General features: G+C 42.4%; 1 protein-coding gene across 1 annotated transcript in view; it reads left to right on the forward strand.

The window, feature by feature from the left end:
- Positions 1-3896: 3896 nt before the first annotated feature.
- MGAM (maltase-glucoamylase) overlaps positions 3897-24353 on the forward strand; it is a 98885-nt gene continuing 78428 nt past the window's right edge. Inside the window, exon 1 of the mRNA XM_082846160.1 lies at positions 3897-3998. The gene's annotated coding sequence lies outside the window, so the exon portion shown is untranslated. The remainder of the gene's footprint in view (positions 3999-24353) is intronic.

Raw genomic sequence — 24353 nt, forward strand, 5'->3', positions numbered from 1 at the left:
ACTCCCCAGATAATCGAACTGAAGAGTCATGTAATCCCTCCCATTTTCCCAAGTCAAAGCCAGCTTGGGATCCAGAATCTTCCTATCATTACTCAACAGCTGCCACGAGGTGGCGCCAGGCCACTGTGAGACCTGGAATTCCTGGCCTGCTCTCCGTGCGGGCTCACCCCAGTCATTGATTTACTCTTGCAATAATGTGACACGTATGTCACAGAAGTGAAATTTTAGACACCATTTATCATGCTATGGCAGGCTGAATGTCCTTTAATCTCAGAGTTGCTGTGTGAAGAGTGTAGTGATACTTCCATTTTACTGATGACAAAATGGAGTTTCAGGAAGGTTAGTTAGGTATCTTGGCCAAGGTTACTAAGTGAGGAGTTAGGATGTTGATGCTTTTAGATGGCATGTAGCCAAGAGTCCCGGGAATTCCCAAATCCAGCTCTGCCAATCACTCCGATTACATGAGAGGAGCAGCAGGGAAATGGGGTGTAGGGCGTGTGTTACTTTATTGAAAGCTAGACCAGCGTCTGAAAGCTCCCAAGGTGGAACTCTGGTACAACTTGGTTTGGAGCATGCAGCAGACCTAGGCAGAATCCACGCATCCAACTTGCCATTCTGTTCATGGTAGTTATTGCTAATTGCCTGCAGACTATTAGTGCTCTCCTTTTCATTGCCAACAGAACCCCTGTGTTATTGGGTATGTCAATATTAACTAAAAATAAACTGCATTTCCCATCTTTCCTTCAGATAAGAGTAGCCAATGAGACACAAGAAGAAGACATTGGGTGGGATTTTTTAGAAAGCCCTTGTCTCCTTTCTTCTTTCTGTGCCTGAACTAAGATGTTATGGTTGGAGCTCCAACCATGAGCGAAAAGCCAAGAGAATCTCAATCCTAAGTTTCTGAGTTTGTGAAACCACACCAGTGACTACTGTGCTCCAGAGAGAGCAGAGAAAGTGAGAAAGGTAATATCTTTCTGTCTTTAAGTCACAATGCTTGGGCCACTGTGACTGGAAGCTGAACGCAATGACTAGCTGATAACTTGCCTGTGAGAAGGGCTCTGAGTCCATTTGCCCATCTGGGGATATGAAGCGAGGAAGTGGACAGAGGGAAAGGCAGCCTGCCCTGTGTCTAGGTTCGTTTGTCACGAAGAGGCAGAAAACAGGAAGCGCAAGAGAGGAAACAGAAGGAAGGACGTCTCTGCTTCCTACATTTAAAGCATATCCTGTCCATTTTGAACTGTCAGAGGGAGGAGGGCAGAGAGGTCACGCCAGGGGAGATGAGGGTAAAGATGGTCTCACACAGCTCTTATTTCTGTTTCTCTACCTTTCAGTTTTGCTCTTGCAACTAACCGATCCTGCTGCAGATTCTCTGCGTTCCATTCAGAAGGAGAATCTGGGTTGTCTGGTGCTCACACGGCGGGCGGTGTCTGGAGATGCCAGTCTGGCTGTCTTGGGTTAGTGCCCGGCCCAGGTCCAGTCAGCACAGGTGCCAGCACGGAGTCTTGTGATTAGGGACATACCTGGGTCACTTTCCCCAGCAGGGACCTGTGGGGAGGGATTGCTTTAGAAGGTGCTCAGGCCCCTTTCTGAGCTTTATTTTGTCCACTAATATGAATTATGGAAGAGGAGGTTTTAAGTAAAAGCTGATAGAGCTGTGAGACGCTGGATGACATCAGCCCTGTTCTGTTTCTCTGTAATGGCGAAAGGAAGAGAGCACGGAGCAGCAGTGACACTTCGAGGGTCACTGTCTAGCAGAGACGGGGGAGATGGTGTGACACGGAGATTCCCAGAGAGCGGATGGCGAGGGAGTGTGTGGGGGAGAGAGGCCAAGCCAGAGAAGAGGGCAACAACGACAGCCAGAGCCTGTGTGTGGCTGTGAGACATTATTGGCGCCTTTAAGACATTCCCTATGGCTTTCTTTTCACAATTTCCCCTGGGGTGGGGACCTGGGGGAAGCAGGCTCACAGGAAAATTTCTGTAAATGCAGTGTTCTATGTTGAAAAAAATTATGCATGGCATTACTTTATACTGCCATATTTTTCATAATTCCAAATATTGATTCAAATTGCCTATTCCTCTCCAAGGACTTTGACTAAAGTTGATTTTCCAAGACGATGTGTTATGTACCTCTCAGTGTGTCACCACATACCCCTAGATTACATGTATTCCTGAACTAAAAGGCACAATTCTATAGGGAGGCCATATAATTCAGAGGGACTTTGTGGGGATTTGAAGGTCCTACAATTGCAAGTGGTTGTAGAAGTCAACAAAGTGTTGCCAATATGTTGCTTGTAGGTTGGACTGGAGTGGTTAGAAATTTCTGTTGAAAGTATTTACACTGGACAGAGGGAGACAATGAGAGCCTGCCATAGCAGGGCCATCAGAGACTATTTGGTTGCCAGGTATAGAAACTCACAGTACGTGGCTGCAGGAAGGGATGATGTTGATGGTGATGCTGGTGATGGTGGTGGTGATGGTGATGGTGGTGATGGTGGTGGTGGTGGTGATGGTGATGGTGGTGGTGATGATGGTGGTAGTGATGGTGGCGGTGGTAATGGTGGTGATGGTGGTGATGGTGGCGGTGGTGATGGTGATAATGGTGGTGGTGGTGGTGATAATGGTGGTGGTGGTGGTGGTGGTAATGGTGGTGGTGGTGATGGTGATGGTGGTGGTGGTGATGGTGGTGGTGGTGGTGATGGTGATGGTGGTGGTGGTGATGGTGATAATGGTGGTGTTGATGGTGATAGTGGTGATGGTGATGGTGGTGATGGTGGTGGTGGTGATGATGGTGATGATGGTGGTTAGTAGTAGAAGCAGTGGTGGTAGTAATTGTAGAAGTAGTATTTTGGTGAAGAAGCAGGAGAATCACCTGAAATTCTGTTGTGTATTGGTCTTAACAGAAATAGGAAAAATACTGGTAGCTAGTCTCTTTACTTTTTCTTCTTTGGGTTTGAATAATCTCTTACTCCTGCTTCTTTCCATATGTCTATCCTGTTCTCCTTTGGGGAAACAGGTATTTTCAGTAAAACCTTAATTTCTGCCTCTCAGTAACATGACATGATCCCACAGCCTGAATATGATTCAGACTCTGTGTCTCAAATCCTAATTTCCGGGAGAGAGAATCCAATTGGACCAGGTTGGATCAGCTGTCCAGTGCTGGTCCAGTCAGCTGTAACTGGTGAGTTAGGACTGTATTGGGGTCCCTTACAGGATTGGGCCGGTTCCCTTGACGTGGGGTAGGGGAGCCATGGAGGAGATGGTAGAAATCTCTAGGACAAGCTTTGGACTTAAGAGAAGTATCCATCTGTGAGGAAAGGATGGTAGAATTTGATAACGGATGGGATCTGAGCTTTCCTCTTTGGGATACGTGGTGGAGAGTGAACTTTGAATCTGTTGAATGAATGAACAAGTATTTAGTCTGAAAAAGCAATTTCTGGATTTACCGACTTCAGACTCTGCGAACGCTGGATTACTAGATTGAAACTAAGTTAGCACTAGTCCGACTTGGCCAGTATTTGAGTGACCTTTAGCAAATCATTTTTCTTAGTTTGTTTCCTCATTATACATGGGGATTAAAAATTCCTGCTCTATTTCTTTGTGTGATCAGAGAGATAATACAGATTAAAGTGCTCTGAAAACTGCAATGTATTATACAAATATAAAGTTTTATTACTAACAGGTGAATACTAAGTAATATATTATTCCTAATAACTCTCTCCTTGGACTCACACCGGTGTTTGCACGTATTCCTGTCTGTGGGGGTGAGGTAGGAAAGGATGAAAGGTCGTGTAAAACTGCTGAATAATAGGTATTTCACAAGAGAAGGAAATGTTGTAATGCCCATTATAAGTCTCTTTTATTTACACCTTTCTTTGAACATTTCTGGGCAGGGAAATCACTCTCACTCTAAGCAACTTCTCCGTTGCCAGATAGCGTCTGATGTGAAGAGCTTATTTTGGGAATGAAAGAAGGAACTTGGTTGCGATAAAAAGAAAGAGGTACAATTTATACAATTTTGTAGGCTGTGGAGGAGGCTGTGAGAGATGCTTTGTGACAAGAAGGTGTGGAGATGGCGTGTGCTTGGGAGTGGGGTGGGGTGGGGAGAGATGGGGGAAGAAGGAATGTTAAGGAGCCATGGAGAACAAAGTCATGGGCTGGGCTGCTTTTCCCCCTCCGCCTGTGGTTCCCCGTGGGAGGCACTGATGCTCCGCACTTGTCTGTCGGTGGTCCATGGATGCAAGAGAACACCTCCTCCAGCCCAGGCTAGTGAGGCTCTTTCTGGGGGTGGATGAACTGAAGGAGGAGTTGTTAACAGAATTTAAGCTAATGCGACCACTTGCTGGGTTTTATTTGACTTTATTTTCAGAAAAGACAAGTTAGGGAGGGTCTGGGAAACCGACACTGGATATCAGGGACTTATTATCTCAGCTTAGGCACAAAATAATATATGTCACACATATTCTCACCCCTAATGTACAGAGAGGGCAATTGAGCTTCAGAGCATTGAAATGACTGCCCAAGGTCTGTGGAAAGTAAGCAGAGAATCCAATATGCAGACCCCAGCTAGTTTGTTTCCAAACCCCATGCTCTTTCTGTGACACCATGCAGGGGACTACTAAACCACCAGCTGAAGACTTAACATGGAAACAGTGTCCAAGAGATGATTTAACTTGATTTCAATGTTACATCTACCTGTTTCAGATTTTAATAAGCTTATTTAGGAATACTTTCAGGATTATCTAACCCACCCACAGTCCATTGCTGGTAAAATCCAGACCGATGAGTATCTTTTCATAAGGATTTTATTCCAAGAAGGGAGAATCCATTGCCATGTTCGATGCTAGGAGGATGGAGAACACACACTGGGGCTCAGCTGTCCCTTCTCCACTCAGGAGGTCAGAATAGGCTCCTCACGTGGGTCTGGCTTTGGGGAGACTCTGAGGGAACTCAGCCAGCAGGGACTTGATGAGAGGCTAGCTTTCCCCTGAGCACTTTGGGGTATGTTCACCCATAAGACAGAACACTATTCTTGAATGTACTATTACTTCAGTAGTTCAGAAAAGAGGAAACGTCAATGTGAATTGTGTGTTTGGAGAAAATTTCATGACCAAGTGGATTTTAAACTTGGCTTTGCAATAGGAGAGGGGTTTTCACAGAAAACAGAGGACAAGAGGATGTAGACACAGCCCTGGTGGAGGGCTGCCCTCAGGCAAAAATGCAGAAGCAGCCACGAGCCAAGTTGACTGGTGCATAGTGAAAAACACTGGAGTAGTGGAGTCAAAATGACAGCGAGGGCCTTAAAGAGAGAGAGAAAAGTGCGATTTATCGTGAGAACTAGACCATGGCTATTTTAGGTTTTAGAAGAGAAGCCTGAGTAAAGTTTTGTTTTGGGAAAGTTGCACAGGGAGAGACGGGTGTTCTTGCCCAGGATTGACTGTGATCCACTGGCTCTTTGGTCTTCAGGGAATGCCCATGGAGGATCTCAGGGTAGCAGAGTTCCATACTTTTGGGCCACGCCAGTGGACATACAGCTTGTACAGCTCTCAGTGTTCCCTATGGATATGTCTTGTTCTGTTTGGAGGTGTGGGAAGAAGTAATATTCTGAGTAAAGACTCACAGAGACAGATAATCCTGCACGTTGAGTCCTAGGCAGAGAAATCCTAGGCTCAGAAATCTATTTCATGTTTATGACAGCCTGCGATGGGTCCCTGTTGCTGGTGGAAGTCTTCTTGTTAACAGAATCTCGGTGATGCAGCGACTCTAGGGTACTTTTCCAATAATGTCCAATAATGTTCCTGACTTTCCCACAACTGTCTTCCCTCGTCTTTCTGCTGCAGTTTCTGAAGCAGGTCCCATTCTTTCTTACCTCTGTGCCTTGCTTATGCTGATCCCTTAGCCCCCAAAATCTTAACGTCTCTCCTCCTTTCCCACTCCCATCTATCTTGGCCGTTAATTTCTTTCTTTCCTGTCCCTCCCCAGTGGGAGTGTTCTTTTTCCATTGACATTTGTCAGTGCTGCCTTGTCTTTTGTAGCATAGCCGTTTGACTTCTTACATGCTCTGGGCTGTGGGGTTACGGAGGCAGCACTCACATTTGTGTTCCAGCATAGGCTCGACCAGACTGCCTGCGCTTGCATTCTGGTTTCACCTCTTGTTAGTTACACAGCTTTCGGGCAGTCGCTCTTTGTGCCTCAGGGTTCTCAGCTGTAAAACTGGGGTGATAACAGTCACTGCCTCGTAGTGTAATTATGAGGAGAAATTGAAATCATGCCTGTGACTCATTTAACATAATGCATGGGCCATATCAGTGTTCCATAAATATTGCTGTCATTGCTATTCTGATAGGTGCTTGTTTATAGCACACGTATAATAACTAAACATTGAATTGACTTGTGTTTAGGAAGTGGTTATCGTATTTTCAGGGGTTGGAAGGAGGGAGGAGACCCCCGAGCTCCTGCATGATCCAGACATGGGGCCACGGGGTCTGGGGAAGGCGCTTGGCTGGAGAGTTCTGAGGAGGAGGCTTTGTCCTCACATTACTAGTTCTCCTAGTTGCATGGCCCCCATGGCTCCCAGACAGACATGTTTTCCTGACCTCCTCAGGCTCAAGTAAGGCTGTGTCACCAGGGTCACAAACCACTCTCAGCATCACAGTTCTGTACATTGGTCTGTCCTGAATCATCTCTTTTTTAAATCCAGTGGCTACACTTTTCAAAAGCTCTAGTCAGGCAACATCATAGAGTCAGTGAGTAGTACAGGGCCTTGAGCAAAGTATATAGCTGCCAAAAATTTTTCTTTTTTAAATGTTAACACTCATGTACTACATTCCGTTATTAGACTAATGCAAACCTCACAAAATTGCTAGGTCCGAGGCTCCCCGTCTGTAAAAGGAGGGGGCTGTACGTGGTGATCTTTGAAATTCGTTCGGGCTAATACTAAACGGTCTGAGTGGGCTCTGATGCAGAGTGGACAAGTATCCGCATGGCAGTTCAGACCCTTGCAGCTGTCAGGCCGTTGTGAATACTGATGAGATAATGTCGGCAAAAGGTGTCAGTACCCAACAGGCCTCCGTACACCTTAGTTTTCCTTTTCTTCCTCTTTTAGTTCAAAATTCTTTGTCATTGTGATGCCAAACAAATGCAGTAGATCAGACCTGGTCTGCAGGTCTTACTGGTTCCCAACATTTCTTTTTTTTCTTTTAATGTTTTGTTTTATATGGAGTACAGTTGGTTAACAATGTTGTGTTAGTTTCAGGTGTACAACAAAGTGATTCAGTTATGTATATACATGTACCTATTCTTTTTCAAATTCTTTCCCCAATTAGGTTGTTACAGAATATTGAGCAGGGTTCCCTGTGCTATACAGTAGGTCCTTGTTGGTTATCCATTTTAAATATAGCAGTGTGTACATGTCAATCGCAAACTCCCTTTTTATTTATTTATTTAATATTTTTATTGGAGTATAATTGCTTTACAATGTTGTGTTAGTTTCTGCTATACAATGAAGTGAATCAGCTCTATGTATACCTATGTCTCCTCCCTCTTGGACCTCCCTCCCACTGCCCCCCCCCAGTCCCACCCATCGAGGTCATCACAGAGCACTGAGCTGAGCTTCCTTCTCTGTTGGTCGATGAAATGAGAAAAATAAGGACAAGAAAGGGAACTTTTCAAAAAGATAAATTCATTCCATTTTAATAGTCTGTGTCCACAATGAAATAATGATAATAGATCATTATTTATTTAGTTATTTTTTTAGTTTTTCTCAGTGATACACAGGTTATAAATTTAGGTCCCTTGGCCTAAGTTTTTCTTGAATTTTCACTGATCCATAAAAGCAAATGACCAGGAATAACAGTAGTTGAGCAGAGCTTTTAAAATGATCTGTGGTAAAAAGTCAGGTTTTTGTAAAAACAAAAATTTCCATTATGTCACAGACTGAGACTTTTGTAAATTTAAAATAAAAATAAATTACTAGAAAAAGAAAATTAAAAAACATATATATACACAAACACAAACTCCAGTTTTTAATTATTAGGGTCAATGGACATAAGTTACCATGACAAGTGGCAATAGAAGCTTCTAAATATTTATCCTCAGTTTTGGTACTTATTTCCTTGGGACTGGCAAGAAGGGGTTCATGGATTACTGGCATCACTTGGAGTGGCACCCAGGCAAGGACACTGCCCTACTTTGAGGGAGGGTCTGCCTAGCAATAGACTGGAGTTCTTAACCTGGGGTTTGTGCATTTAATTCAGAGAGCAGGTGAACTTGGAAGGGGAAAGTGTTTATGTTTTTTTCTTTGCTGAAATACTGACATTTAATATGTCTTTCAAAATATAAAGTTAGGCCACAAATCACAGTAGTGTGAGCAGTACCTAAGACTTTGATTCCAAGAGAGGTCACGGATACTTTTATATGTTGAAGATAATCTCTAAATACTGTTTACACTATTTTGAAACTGCAGTAGCTATTAGACCAGCTGCTAGATTTGTTAGTTAATACAACATACATTACTACAATTTAAAAAGTATTGTAGTAACTGTAATTCAACGAAACTGGTTTCTTTTGTATGCTTATTTTGTATTTTGTCTCATGCATTTAAAAATGTAATTCTAAGGGCTTCCCTGGTGGCGCAGTGGTTGAGAGTCCGCCTGCCGATGCAGGGGACATGGGTTTGTGCCCCGGTCTGGGAAGATCCCACATGCCGCGGAGCGGCTGGGCCCGTGAGCCATGGCCGCTGAGCCTGCGTGTCCGGAGCCTGTGCTCCGCAACGGGAGAGGCCACAACAGTGAGAGGCCCGCGTACCGCAAAAAAAAAAAAAAAAAAAAAAAAAAATATATATATATATATATATATATATATATATATATAAAATTCTAAAAAAATGTAATTCCAAGAGAGGTACCCTAGGAGGTACCGGATGGCCAAAGGGTCTCTTTAACACAAAAAAGCTTAAGGGTACCCCTCCTAGAGGCAGGAAAAGAAGAAACTATTTTGAAAACATTTTCAGAATTATTTCCTTCAAACACAGATCAGTGGATGAGATTAGGGGTCATTGGGAGAGATGGGGCTCTTCTGGGGTACCAGGATCATTTTTTTTTTGCTCTTTATCATCTACACTTTGTGTCAGTCTTGTTCTGCTACCAGGCACAGGGAGCTTCCTCACTGCAGCAGAGACATTCAGTGCCCCAGGGGTCAGGGTGGTTACTTCTTGCCCCAAGGTCTTAGGGATGACTGCCTCGGGGAGACCTTGATTACTAATTAACTAGCAAATCTGATCCTGCAAAAGAGCTGGGCCGTCATTTGCTTTTGAACTCCATTAACATCAGTACAGCAACCAGTTACCAGGGCTGTGGCTGCTTTCTGTGGACTGTGCTCTGCCTTGATTGCCAGCCCATCCTTCAGAGAAAGGGAGCAGCAGCGGGGGCGATGAGGTGTGTGCCTAAACTGTGCGCTCTCTTACGGCTACAGAGGTAGGTGTGCAAGTGTGCCTGGACTTGTGCTCATCTCTCTCAGTCAAATGCCCTTGTGAATTGGTTAAACACAGACCAAAAAAACCATTAACAACAAACCACAAAATTACACAAACACATAGTAAATAAAATTCAGCTCTTTTTTTCTTGGGATGTATGTGTGTGTGCATGTCTGTGTGGTGATGAATGATTTAATATTCAGGGTGAGGTAACTGGTAGAAATTCTTTCTGATTCTTGAGATGAGGTGGGGGAAGCGAGGGGAAGGAATTGGGAAGTTAGAGTAGGGCATTTGGTGATGTTCCTCTAAAAGGATGTGGAGCTGTGACTGAGAAGTGGTATTTAGAGAACCCATCACGGTCAGGAAATTGAGAAATCTGTATATTTCTATCCCTGTGAGTTTGGTGCCTTTATTTATTTATTTTTTTATTTATTTATTTATTTATTTTTGCGGTACGCGGGCCTCTCACTCTTGTGGCCTCTCCCGTTGCGGAGCAGAGGCTCCAGATGTGCAGGCTCAGCGGCCATGGCTCAGGGGCCCAGCCGCTCCGTGGCCCGTGGGATCTTCCCGGACCGGGGCACGAACCCATGTCCCCTGCATCGGCAGGCGGACTCTCAACCACTGCACCATCAGGGAAGCCCTTGGTGCCTTTATTGATCAAGTAAAGAATTATTATGGGGAAGAGTCTAAAAGTGTGTGTGTGTGTGTGTGTGTGTGTGTGTGTGTGTGAAGCATTGGGGTGTGTGCACGCTTTGGTGTGTAGTGATTTCCTGTGGGGTCTGGAAGGAGGTTCTGAAGGGAAAGACTCGGCTCTGAATTGGCTCTTGTCAAAATGGAATGAAAGTGCCTAGGGGAAGGGGGAAGGTGATGGATTGTTGCAGGCTCCTCTCTGGTAAGAGAGGGTGGTATCCTCACTAGTTGTTGAGAGTCTAGCTAAACACACGTGGGCATTCCTTTTCTGATGGGCCGTGGAGGTGAGAAGGGAGAGTTACAATTGGAGAAACAGGAGACCATGATCAGTCCCACAGGTCTCACTACAAAAAGCTTCCATGGGTTCCTGATAGAGGGTCTGAATGGCAGCTTTCAGGTGCTAAAGAGACCTCCAGATCTCCAAACTGTCTATTGCTCTTTGTCACGGTGTGGAGCAGTGTGTATGTGTGGTGGGCAGGTAGGAGGAAGAGGGAGGGGTCTTTGGTTTGCTGTGCTGAGAAGGACCAAATGATATGGAGGACCTTCTGTCCTGTACCCCCAACTGAAGATAGCTCATCGCTGTTTCACTCACGCTTCCGCAGATGCCAATGATTTTTATTATCCGGCATCCCTCACAAATGAGAGTTTTGATGGGCTAATAACGTTACTCTATGAACTGCTCCCTGAGCATGGAATACTAAGGACTAGATGGCCCTAGGAGAAGAAATTTTCCATCTAAAAATTTCCAAAACTGCAGAACGTGATGGAGCAGATAAGCCTTTGCACACCCTGCTGCTGGGGTCACCGTAGGTCATAGCTGTCTTCTAGACACAATCCCTTTGGGTTCAGATGGGGAAAATGAGGCCCAAGTTTTTCCAAGGCCACACAGCTAAGTCGGGTCAAGCTGGCTTTTAGATCTTTGCACTTTGGATGTGACCAGACTAGGGAGAAAAAAGATCGTTAGCTCCTTTTTTCCTTCCCATTCTCTAAATATCCGGATGACAATGTACGAAGTCAGTAAATTTTGCCCAGGAGTTTTGAGGAATAGCCATGACTTGCTGGGGTCCTCTATGCAAGTTATTCTCAGCCTCTGTAAAACTAACCCTCTCTTTTCCACGAGAGCTCTTGCCTTGTGTTATCAAAGGATTTTTGAAAGAAAGGCTTAGAATGCCATATGGAAATCAGCTAATGGCTATAATTCAGAAAAAAAAGAAAATTGATTATCCAGTTTTTCCTAATGAATTCAGATAGCCATCTCAGTAGTTTGGGCCCCACCTGCTTTACCCATCTACTTTGCCTAAATGATTATAACAGTACGAGGAAAATGAACTTTGGCAATTATTCGTATAACCATTTTAATTCAAGGAAAAAATTACCGTTGGAGTCTGCACGACTTATGTACAGTAATAATTTGCAGCTTTTCCGTGAGATTTTCTCTAAGCAGCCTAATTAAAATTGCAACCCTCATTCACGTTCCTCGTTCTCCCCCCACCCAAGCTTTATTTTTCTCCACAGCATATTCATTTATTTTTTTGTCGCTTTTTTTCTACCCATAGGAATATAAGTCCCATGAGGGCAAGAATTTTTACGTTTTTGTTTGTTGTTGCATAACCAGCTCCTGGAACAGTGCTTGGCACATTGTAGGAACTTAATAAATAATTGATGAGTGAATAAATAAACTGCAAAAAGACAAAGGATTGATAAACATGGGGAACTCGTTCTCCTGGCTCTCAGAGAATTTAAAACAGTCCTGTGGGTTGTAAACTTCAAGTGAATTGACTACTACAACAGATGCTTAGAAAAACCGCTTTGAAACCCCCCAGGGGCTGTGGAGACTGAAATGTTGCAGAATTCTTTCCTTTTCTTTCTGTAAGCTTCCTAACAGGAGGTTGTCTTTGGAAGGACACAGGCATCTCCCATGCATCCTCCATCCTCTTAAATTAAAAACTTTTATCATCACGAATGTGTAGGTTTTCTGTACTTGCATCATATGTGGAAGTGGGCTTTGGATTCAGACTGCCTGGACCTCAGGCAATCTGGAGTCTCTGAGGCTCAGTTAGCTCATTTGTCAAATGGGGATAATACAGTCTTAGCTTAGAGGGTGGTCGTGGGGACGAAATGAAATAATGCACCTAAGTGCTTCGCCCAGTGCCACACACGTTCTAAGTACTTGGTTAATGACCCAGGTACTATTTGACGAAAGCACAATCTCACCAAAAGCCTAAGCTGGAGTACACTGCGGGCATTATTACATGGAATACAAAGTAGTGCTTACAAGTTCTGGCTGTGAGGTCAAAGGGCGGGTATTCAAATTGTGGCTTTACTCATTATCAGCTGTGTGACATTTGGCCTTGCTAAAGCTTAACTTCCTCACCTGAAAGCGAAGATGGTAGCAATAACTCACTGGGGGTTATAACAAAGATTACATGCAATGGATTATGTAAACCTCTTAGAACATTACTCAATTACTGGTAGCAATTATTATTAAAATTGCACAGTTTATGTTTGGGATATGAAATAGAATATCCAAAGATTGGTGACAGACTGCCAAGTAACAGTTTTTTTAAATATTTTTTCTTTGATCTTGATTTTTTTCTAAATTGCATTTCAAATTGAGATTATAGGTTTCACCACTGAGATCCATATAATTTGGGAAGTAAGGTGAATCAGATGATGCTGATGAGGGTTTTTTTTTTTCCTTAAGGTTTAACGAAATGTTTCTCTTCTATAGCTAGAAAGTAATTATCGTTGTTCCATAGAGCCAGTAGCCATATTTGAATATGATGCAAAAGGACTTTTGATAGGAGGCAAACAGATTTTTAAAAATGCAAGGGATATTTTTTCAAAAGTTACATTTACCCATGTATATTCATCATTTATTGCTGCATAACAAATTACCCCAAAATTTCACAGCTTGAAGCAATGAACACTTATTATCTCACAGTTCCTGTGGGTTAGGAATACTTAGGTAGGTGGTTCTGGTTCAAGGTCTCTCATGAGGTTGCAGCCAGAATGCTGCCCAGGGCTGCTGTCATGTGAAGGCTTCACTGGGGCTGGAGAATCTGCTTCTGAGATGCCTCACTCACATGGCTATTGGCAGGAGGTCTCAGTTCCTTGCCGGCTGTTGGCCCTTTCTGTAGGTCTGCTTGAGCGTCATTATGGCATGGCAGCTGGCTTCTCCAAGAAGTGATCCAAGAGAAAAAGGAAGGAGGAAGATGTAATGCCTTTTGTATCCCAGGCTTGGGAATCACACACCATCCGCTCTGCTGTATTCTATTTGTTAGAAGTGAGTCACTAAGTCCAGCCCACTCTCATGGGGTGAGGGATGGGGGGCTTGGCTCCACCTCTTGAAGGGAAGAGTATAGAAGAATTTGTGTATCTTTATTTAAAAAAACCACCATATCATGATTTTGAATAATATTAAGTTTTATTTTATTTCATAATTTACTCCATCCTCTCTCTATAGATATCTACACTATTCACAATCTTTTGCTGTCATATATCATGTCACAGTGAAGAACCTGTATCTGTACATACATTGCTTTCCACACATGCAAGTGTATTTTTTTTAACATTTTTATTGGAGTATAGTTGCTTTACAGTGGTGCGTTAGTTTCTGCTGTATAACAAAGTGAATCAGTATATATATATCCCCATATATGTATAGGGATATACGTATCCCCATACATATATCCCTCTTGCATCTCCCTCCCACCCCTCTAGGTGGACACAAAGCACCGAGCTGATCTCCCTGTGCTATGCAGCTGCTTCTCACTAGCTGTCTATTTTACATCTTGTAGTGTATATATATCCATGCCACTCTCTCACTTCATCACAGCTTACCCTTCACCCTCCCCGTGTCCTCAAGTCCATTCTCTACATCTGCGTCTTTATTCCTGTCCTGCCCCCAGGTTCTTCAGAAGCTTTTTTTTTCTTTTTTTAGATTCCATATATATGTGTTAGCACATGGTATTTGTTTTTCTCTTTCTGACTTACTTCACTCTGTATGGCAGACTCTAGGTCCATCCACCTCACTACAATAACTCAATTTCGTTTCTTTTTATGGCTGAGTAATATTCCATTGTATATATGTGCCACATCTTCTTTATCCATTCATCTGTCGATGGACACTTAGGTGGCTTCCATGTCCTGGATATTGTAAATAGAACTGCAATGAACATTGTGGTACATGACTCTTTTTGAATTATGGTTTTCTCAGGGTATATGCCCAGTAGTGGGATTGCTGGGTCGTATGGTAGTTCTAGTTTTAGTTTTTTAAAGAACCTCCATACTGTTCTCTATAGGAGAAGAGTAAGCATTAGCTCTTTTCTAAATGTTTGATAGAATTTACCTGTGAAGCCATCTGGTCCTGAGCTTTTGTATGTTGGAAGATTTTTAATCACAGTTTCAATTTCATTACTTGTGATTGGTCTGTTTATATTTTCTATTTCTTCCTGGTTCAGTCTCGGAAGGTTGTGCTTTTTTAAGAATTTGTCCATTTCTTCCAGGTTGTCATTTTATTGGCATATAGTTGCTTGTACTAATCTCTCATGATCCTTTGTATTTCTGTACTGTCAGTTGTTACTTCTCCTTTTTCATTTCTAATTCTATTTATTTGAGTCTTCTCCCTTTTTTTCTTGATGAGTCTGGCTAATGGTTTATTCATTTTGTTTATCTTCTCAAAGAACCAGCTTTTAGTTTTATTGATCTTTGCTATTGTTTCCTTCATTTCTTTTTCATTTACTTCTGATCCGATCTTTATGATTTCTTTCCTTCTGCTAACTTTGGGGTTTTTTTTGTTCTTCTTTCTCTAATTGCTTTAGGTGTAAGGTTTGTTTGTTTATTTGAGATGTTTCTTGTTTCTTGAGGTAGGATTGTATGGCTATAAACTTCCCTCTTAGAACTACTTTTGCTGCCCGTAGGTTTTGGGTGTCGTGTTTTCATTGTCCTTTGTTTCTAGGTATTTTTTGATTTCTTCAATGATCTCTTGGTTATTTAGTACTGTATTGTTTAGCCTCCATGTGTTTGTATTTTTTACGGATTTTTTCCTGTAATTGGTATCTAGTCTTATAGTGATGTGGTCAGAGAAGATACTTGACACGATTTCAATTTTCCTAAATTTTCTAAGGCTTGATTTGTGACCCAAGATATGATCTATCCTAGAGAATGTTCCATGAGCACTTGAGAAGAAAGTGTATTCTGTTGTTTTTGGATGGAATGTCCTATAAATATCAATTAAGTTCATCTTGTTTAATGTATCATTTAAAGCTTGTGTTTCCTTATTTATTCTCATTTTGGATGATCTGTGCATTGGTGAAAGTGGGGTGTTTAAGTCCCCTACTATTATTGTGTTACTGTTGATTTTCCCTCTTAGGGCTGTTAGCATTTACCTTATGTATTGAGGTGCTCCTATGTTGGGTGCATAAATATTTACAATTGTTATATCTTCTTCTTGGATTGATCTCTTGATCATTATTTAGTGTCCTCCTTTGTCTCTTGTAATAGTTTTTATTTTAAAGTCTATTTTGTCTGATACGCGAATTGCTACTCCAGCTTTCTTTTGATTTCCATTTGCATGGAATATTTTTTTCCATCCCCTCACTTTCAGTCTGTATGTGTCCCTCAGTCTGAAGTGGGTGTCTTGTAGACAGTATATATAGGGTCTTGGTTTTGTATCTTTCAGCCAGTATGTCTTTTGGTTGGAGCATTTAATCCATTTACATTTAAGGTAGTTATTGATATGTATGTTCCTATTACCATTTTCTTAATTGCTTTGGGTTTGTTATTGTAGGTCTTTTCCTTCTCTTGTGTTTCCTGCCTAGAGAAGTTCGTTTAGCGTTTGTTGTAAAGCTGGTTTGGTGGTGCTGAATTCTCTTAGCTTTTGCTTGTCTGTAAAGTTTTTAATTTGTGCATCAAATCTGAATGAGATCCTTGCTGGATAGAATAATCTTGGTTGCAGTTTTTTCCCTTTCATCGCTTTAAATATGTCCTGCCCCACCCTTCTGGCTTGCTGAGTTTCTGCTGAAAGATCAGCTGTTAACCTTATGGGAATTCCCTTATATGTTATTTGTTGCTTTTTCCTTGCTGCTTTTAATATTTTTTCTTTGTATTTAATTTTTGGTAGTTTGATTAATATGTGTCTTCGCGTGTTTCTTCTTGGATTTATCCTGTATGGGACTTTTTGCGCTTCCTGGACTTAATTGACTATTTCCTTTCCCATATTAGGGAAGTTTTCAACTATAATCTCTTAAAATATTTTCTCAGTCCCTTTCTTTTTCTCTTCTTCTTCTGGGACCCCTATAATTCGAATGTTAGTGCGTTTAATGTTGTCCCAGAGGACTCTGAGACTGTTCTCAATTCTTTTCATTCTGTTTTCTTTATTCTGCTCTGCAGTAGTTATTTCCACTATTTTATCTTCCAGGTCATTTATCCGTTCTTCTGCCTCAGTTATTCTGCTATTGATTCCTTCTAGAGTATTTTTCATTTCGTTTATTGTGTTGTTCGTCATTGTTTGCTTGCTCTTTAGTTCTTCTAGGTCCTTGTTAAACGTTTCTTTTATTTTCTCCATTCTGTTCTCAAGATTTTGGATCATCTTTACCCTCATTACTCTGAATTCTTTTTCAGGTAGACTGCCTATTTCCTCTTCATTTGTTTGTTCTGATGGGTTTTTACCTTGTTCCTTCATCTGCTTTGTATTTCTCTGTCTTCTCATTTTGCTTAACATACTGTGTTTGGGGTCTCCTTTTCGCAGGCTGCAGGTTTGTAGTTCCCGTTGTTTTTGGTGTCTGCCCCCAGTGGGTAAGGTTGGTTCCGTGAGTTGTGTAGGCTTCCTGGTGGAGGGGACTGGTCCCTGTGTTCTGGTGGATGAGGCTGGATCTTGTCTTTCTGGTGGGCAGAACCATGTCCAGTGGTGTGTTTTGGGGTGTTTGTGAACTTATTATGATTTAGTCAGCCTCTCTGCTAATGGGTGGTGTTTTGTTCCTCTGTTGCTAGGTTTTTGGCATGGGGTATCCAGCACTGGAGCTTACTAGTTGTTGAGTGGATCTGGGTCTTAGTGTTGAGACGGAGATCTCTGGGAGAGCTCTCGCTGATTGATATTACATGGGTCCAGGAGGTCTGTGGTGGAACAATGTCTTGAACTTGGTTCTCTCACCTAAGAGGCTCAGGCCTGACACCCGGCCGGAGCACCAAGACCTTGTCAGCCACATGGCTCAGAAGGAAAGGGAGAAAAAAAAACAGAAAGAAAGAAAAATTAAATAAATAAAATAAAGTTATTAAAATAAAAAAATATATTATTAAAATAAAAAAGTAATTAAAAAAAAAAGAAAGAAGAGAGCAACCAAACCAATAAACAAATCCACCAATGATAACAAGCGCTAAATCCTATTAAAAAAAAGCAAAAATGGACAGACAGAACCCTAGGACAAGCGGTAAAAGCAAAGCTATTCAGACAAAATCACACAAAGAAGCATACACATACACACTCACAGAAAGAGAAAAAGGAAAAAAATATATATATATTAAAAGAAAAAAGGAAGAGAGCAACCAAATTAATAGACAAATCTACCAATGATAATAAGCTCTAAATGCTAAACTAAGATAGACATAAAACCAGAAACAAATTGCATGCAGAAAGCAAACCCCAAGTCTACAGTTGCTCTCAAAGTCCATCACCTCGATTTTGGGATGTTTCATTGTCTATTCATGTATTCCACAGATGCATCAAGTTGATTGTGGAGATTTAATCCGCTGCTGCTGAGGCTGCTGGGAGAGATTTCCCTTTCTCTTTTTTGTTCGCACAGCTCCTGGGGTTCAGCTTTGGATTTGGACCCACCTCTGCGTGTAGGTCACCTGAGGGCAACAGTTCTTCGCCCAGACAGGAGGGGGTTAAAGGAGCAGCTGATTAGGGGGCTCTGGCTCACTCAGGCCGGGGGGAGGGAGGGGTACGGAATGCCAAACGAGCTTGCGGCTCCTGAGACCGGTGTGATGTTGCACCAGCCTGAGGTGCACCGTGTGTTCTCCCGGGGATGTTGTCCCTGGATCACGGGACTCTGGCAGTGGCGGGCTGCACAGGCTCCCGGGAGGGGGGTGGGGACAGTGACCTGTGCTCGCACACAGGCTTCTTGGTGGCTGCAGCAGTAGCTTTAGCCTTTCATGCCCATCTCTGGTGTCCACGCTGATAGCCACGGCTCGTGCCTGTCTCTGGAGCTCGTTTAGGCGGTGCTCTGAATCCCCTCTCCTCGCGCACCCCGAAACAATGGTCTCTTGCCTCTTCGGCAGGTCCAGACTTTTTCCTGGACTCCCTCCCGGCTAGCTGTGGTGCACTAGCCCCCTTCAGGCTGTGTTCATGCAGCCAACCCCAGTCCTCTCCCTGGGATCTGACCTCTGAAGCTGCAAGTGTATTTATGGGCTAAATTTCTATAAATGGACATCCAGATTACGGGTGTAAATAACTTGAGTAGCTTTTGCCAAATCTTTATTGAGCATATAGCGTTTACAGTTTGACTAGTAAATGGTGGGTGACTTTCTCTTTATAGCGTGTAACACAGTATGTTAATAACCATTTGGGAAAAATTTAAATATTAGTATGAAGAACAGTCTCCTATTTCACAGCTGTCAGCAACCACCAAAGAGAAGGAGACATGGTCACTTCCATAGGCATTCTGATAACTCTGCTCCTTGCCAGTGAACATGAGATCGCTCTTGATCTCATTAGTTAATTTAATTATATCAGGCATGGAAGGCTATTAATATTTATGGAGTTTTACATGCAAGATTAGTATTATGGAATCTCTTATAACGCCTTTGGGAATGTGATGTACTGGGGACAGGACAGGTATGAAAGATTAGAGCTGGGTCATTTACTTTAGAAAAACCAAGGCAATCCTTGTTGTAGAGAAGGGTACAGCCCGATTTCCTTTTGCATGTTAAGAGGGTATTACGGTGACAAATAGAGATTTCTCATCAGTGTATGAAAAAAGTTTCTTCTGCCTGAGGACCATCTGGAGGTTGTGTGAGGACACATTGATTGGGGGGACAGTGAGGCTGCAAGAAAATATCAAACAACTAAATTGAGCTGAGGATTTAAGATTCGCAAGCTGGGGAGTTTTGAATGAAGACTTCAGGGAAGAAGAGAAGGGATGTGCTTTTAGAGTAAAAATAGTGTGATTTACAAGGCAGCCTGGGAGAGGAGCCGTGAGTGGGCTGGTGGAGAATCAGACTTTGAATGGGCAAGACTGCTGCTCATAGCTCCTGCTGCTGCTTCCTAGGTTTCTGCACCTGTGTCTCAGGTACCACGTGAGTCAGCTGACACATGGGGCCGTAAAGCACTTAGCAGATAGGAGTTCATGTCAGAACAAGTTCATAAGGACAGCTGCCAGGAACGTGCATCTTCCACTTTACAAAGCACTGAGTAAGGTGGAGTGCCACCCTCACGGAGAGAGGGATTGACACGGTTCTTAGGAACATGCTGTTTCATACCCAAGAGTATTTTCTCTATGGTAAGTAATAAATAAGGCTATGTAATGTTTTATTATTTAAGATGTTTTTATTTGATTCTCACAATAAGAAGATGATGATAGATAGTAATAGATATTCTTAGTTCCATTTTTACACATCAGAAAACTGAGATTCAAGAGTGTTAAATAAATTCCTTGGCGACCACAGCAAGAAATAGTAGGGCTAAAAAGCAAGCTCAGGTCTTCTCAAGCTGTGCTTAGCATGCTCTCACACTGAGAAAGAGAACTTGGGCATATAATGAAGAAGGAAAATGCCAATGATGTGTTTAGCACAGGGATCTTCTGTGGAAGAGAAGAGTGAAGTAGCAAGCAATTTGGGTGACTCACTCAAACATGACATATCAAAGCTGGTGTGAATTTTGTAGATCTTCTCGTTCAACCTCTTTAATTTGTAAGTGAGAAAACAGAGAACCAGAAAGCTTAAGTAAATTTCTTAAGGTCATCTGGCTAGTTATTTTCAGAATGAGGAATAAAATTAAGGTCTTCTGATTTTCAAGAAGGAGCACATCCCTTCTCTTCTCCTTTCTACCGTACATTGCCTTTACTGGGTAGAAGGAAATAGTGGTATTGGAATTTAAGTCCACTTAAGGCAGGTGCCATTATTATATCCTCTAAAGTGCCTTCATGGTGTACTATAATTAGGAAGTATTCAGGTTATTTTGTAAATATTCAGTCAAGGGATTAAAATGTTACTGGTCAGTAAGTATTGATTCTGTAGATTCTGCTTGTAGGTATTTAGGAAGGAAATAAAGAGGAAGAAGCAGGCATAATTCTCACACCCTAAGAGCTTACAATTTGAAAAAGAAAAGAGGTGTTGTAAACCTAAGAAAGTAGACATACCTTTGGGGGAAAAGCCTTAGGAAAACTTATGCTTGGTCACAAATGAGCTGAGGTTAGAGAGGGCGCATTGATATACTGGAGATACTGGAAGAGTTGGGAGGGGTGCTTTAATGGGGTTGAAAACTTTCAAGGAGCCACCCATCCCCCATGACTCCCTCCAAATGTATTTCATTTTTCTTTATTACTGTCTCCTACTTCATTTTTGTCCCTTATTGCGCTGTCCTTAATTTACACCTGCTGTTCCCCCTCCCCCTCATAGGATAATGTCATTCACTGTTATTAAATCCACTGAACTCAAGGTTTCCCACGTGATTCTCAAACAGGAGTGGAGGGGAAGTGAATATCAAAGTGATCTAGGGAACTTTTAACACCTACATAGAAGTGTTCCAGATGGTAGACTGATCATAGGATTTTACCTTTTTTCCTTTCCAGACTTCCCTTGACATTCTAATAAAGATGTACTAAATGAAGTGAGTCTGTAACAATATGGACGAAGAAAAGCAGACAGAACCATTGTGCTGGGGATTCAGAGCAGAGAACAGCTCAGCTCATAATCAGCCTGGGAAAGGGGGTCTGCAGTGGAGTTGGGGGCAGTTCTGAGCTGGGAGTAGGAGGGTACAGAGAGCAGGACAGGGATGTGGGGCTGTGTTCAGCTGTGGCTGGGCTTAAGAAGGGGCTGTGAAGAGTGTTGTTTTCCAGAAAGTGCATTTACTAGGATATATTCTGATGAAGAATATAAACTATTCATTTATAAAGAGATGGTTTTCAGCTGTTTCTTTGTATGTTACAACTCACATGAAGGCTATTACTGGTTATGAGCAATCGTTACACAGGTCAGATGGAGAGGGAAGTAGCTGTATATTCTTAAAAAAATCTCCCTGGAGATATTGATGTACCACTCCTTCACACTTCAGAGATTGATTTAAAGAAAGCTTGACTTGGATCCTTTTGTAAAATGAATAACTGCCCTCTAGCTTATATTATCTTTTAAATCCAAATTTCATTCTTTCTTTCCCTTTCCCTAGTGCCCCTATGATTACTGGTGAGGTTCCTGGGATGAAGGCACACTGTTCCCCATTCCTTCCCCACCTTTCCTCTTGGGAAACAGGAACGAGGACCCTGCAGTGCCCGCATGGCCAAAGGATCCTATGGTGGTGTTTCCACTCAGTCTTGCTCCCCAGTCAGCAAATACTCACTTAGAGCACCTGCCAGGTAGCGTGCACTGAGGCATGGTGGAGTTCTTGCCAGCCCTGTCCACATCACAGAGCACAAGGAAAAGGAAAAAAAAACAATTATTAAGAAAAAGATACAGTGATAACAGACTTAGAGAATGAACTTATGGTTACTGGGGCGGGGGTGGTGGTGGGATAGATTGGGAGATTGGGATGGACATAAACACACTGCTCTGTTTAAAATAGATAAGCCATAAGGACATACTCTATAGCACAGGTTTGTAATAACCTAAATGGGAAAAGAACTTGAAAAAAGAAAAGATATATGTCTATGTATAACTGAATCACTATGCTGTATACCTGAAACTAACACAACATTGTCAATCAGCTATACTCCAATATAAAATAAAAATTTAAAAAATGATACAGTGATTTGAAAAAAAGGAAGGTGGCATCACTAGGCTAATTGAAAGGGATCTGGATTTCCCGGGGCGGCAACTGCCAGCAGGAGAATGTCCCTGGACTCTGCCCTGGCTCCACTCAGCTACCCCAGAGCCAAGGGGATTGGTATCTGAGGCTCTCAAGCCGAGAGAGATGACTTGGGGAGGGCTAAGAAACTCGTGCTCACTTTCCTCTCGTAGCTTCAAAGTTAGTAGGGAGGACAGATTCTCCTCAGGGTTATAAATCTAGATAGAGTGCTTGGGAGCGAGAGAGGGAGGGTTATTAATCTGAAGTCCTGGAGGAGATGTTGTTTGACCTGATAAGTGGAGAAGGTGTTGTCGGGGAGTGTGTGTTCCGAGAAGCCGGTCCCTGGAGCGCAGATTGGTAGTGGATTTCAGCTCCACCATTTGTCTGTGGTTGCTGACAAGTTTTATACCGTTTTGACCTTTGTTTTCTTGTTTATAAAATATCTGCCTTTCAGGGTTATACAGATATCTAATCAAGCTTGGAAAATACCTGGCACATAGAAGACCAGAAACTTAGTGATAATGATTATTAAGAGTCAGATGGTAATAGATGACACGCCGTTTAGTCTCATAAGCAATGGAAACCATTTTAAACTTGTGAGGCCGCAAAACCAGTGGCCCATTAGTGTAGATAATTCTGCTCCTTCCACTCTCTTCTCTCCTCTTCTTTCTCTTTACACTTTTCAGTATGTCTGATTCTAGATACGGCTAATGTACAATTTTTCATAACTTGAGGAAATACAAGAAGCTAGTTAGGTCAATGAAGCTCATTTTAGGAATCATTCCAGTCACACCACTCAACTTGACAATGGATTTGTTTACTTCTTCTTTTGACAAGATATTTCTCCCTCCCTCTGGTTTGTGTACTGATTGTGACTAGCTGTAGGTTTCACTCCCTATTGAGCAGTGCATTTCTGCATTAAAGTATGGCTCTACATGGTTTCTCATGCTTCTGGAGAAGTGCTATATCTGTGTCCACATTCTTGTACAAAACGTAAAAGACAGTGTGCCCTCCCCTAAGAGACAGTGAGGTCCTTCTAAAGAAGGACAGTAGTGGGGTCAGAGGCAGGAGGTACATGCAGTCATATCTGGGCCATCCAGGGGAAGGATGTGAAGGGAGTGATGGGGGGTTTATTTACTTGCTGCCCATGGAGGGTAGAGCCACAGCTCAGTCCAGAATCAGAATTGATCCAAACAAAGGACCAAGTCCAAGGATGGAAGCACTGGGGAAGATTTCTAGAAAGGACTTCATGTGAGGCATAACCCCCATTTGAGTTTGTGCATGGTGGTCTGTGCCTTCCTGGTCGAAGACTAAGGGAGTCTGCACAGAGGCCCGGGTGACACTGATGGTCCCAGTGGTCCCTGCTTTAATAGCTGTCCGGTTTTTCTCTCCTCAAGTCCTGTTTCTGTGTCAATCACAATACTCACCCTTAGGAACGTGGTATTTTATTTCTTCATTCAGACGCGTGCTATGTTGCTATGCTCCGTATCTGGACAAATGATATCAATATTCCTCCCTCTGAGCAGCTGAGTTGGTCTCTGGGCTCTCTGGGTTTCCCTGTAACCTCCCATAGCCTGGAAAGAGTAAATGTGGATGACTTTGCCGAATCCTTCCTCACGAATAAGAAGATACTTCAAAGCCCAATTTATGGTGGATCTTTGAATATAAAGGATAATGTTTTTAGGTTTTGAACTTCATGAATCTTTACTTCAAAGCCAAATTTTGGCTTAAAGTACTCTAAATTTAGTATCCCAAGAAGATGAGCTTCATGTGTTCGATCTCAGTGTTCTATATACTTGAAGAGCACACAGGATTCCTAGCGCATTGCAGAGATACTATAGTTTGTTCAGCAGGGAGCCAACAGCGAACCTATAATAGATGGATTCACTGCTTTTGAAACATGATTGCATATCAGAATCATCTGTGGAGGTTTTAAAAAATCAGATATCCAGGGCTTAACCCCAGAGATTCTGATTCAGTAGGAGTGGGGCAGGGGCAAATGCCGAGTGTCTGATTTAAACTTCTTGACAAAATATTCTAATCCCTAGCTAGGGTTCATAATGAGTCTAACATAGATAAATGTGTAATTTCTGTATTTTTTTTGAAATTAAAAATCCTCAAGGACCCCTTGGAGCTCCAAAGGCAGCACTGGTCAAGATGATCCATAAGGGCCCTTCAGTTCTGGAATTCGAGGTT

This window comes from Leucopleurus acutus (genome assembly GCF_964270905.1).
Source record: "Leucopleurus acutus genome assembly, chromosome: 9".
Classification (NCBI taxonomy): domain Eukaryota; kingdom Metazoa; phylum Chordata; class Mammalia; order Artiodactyla; family Delphinidae; genus Leucopleurus; species Leucopleurus acutus.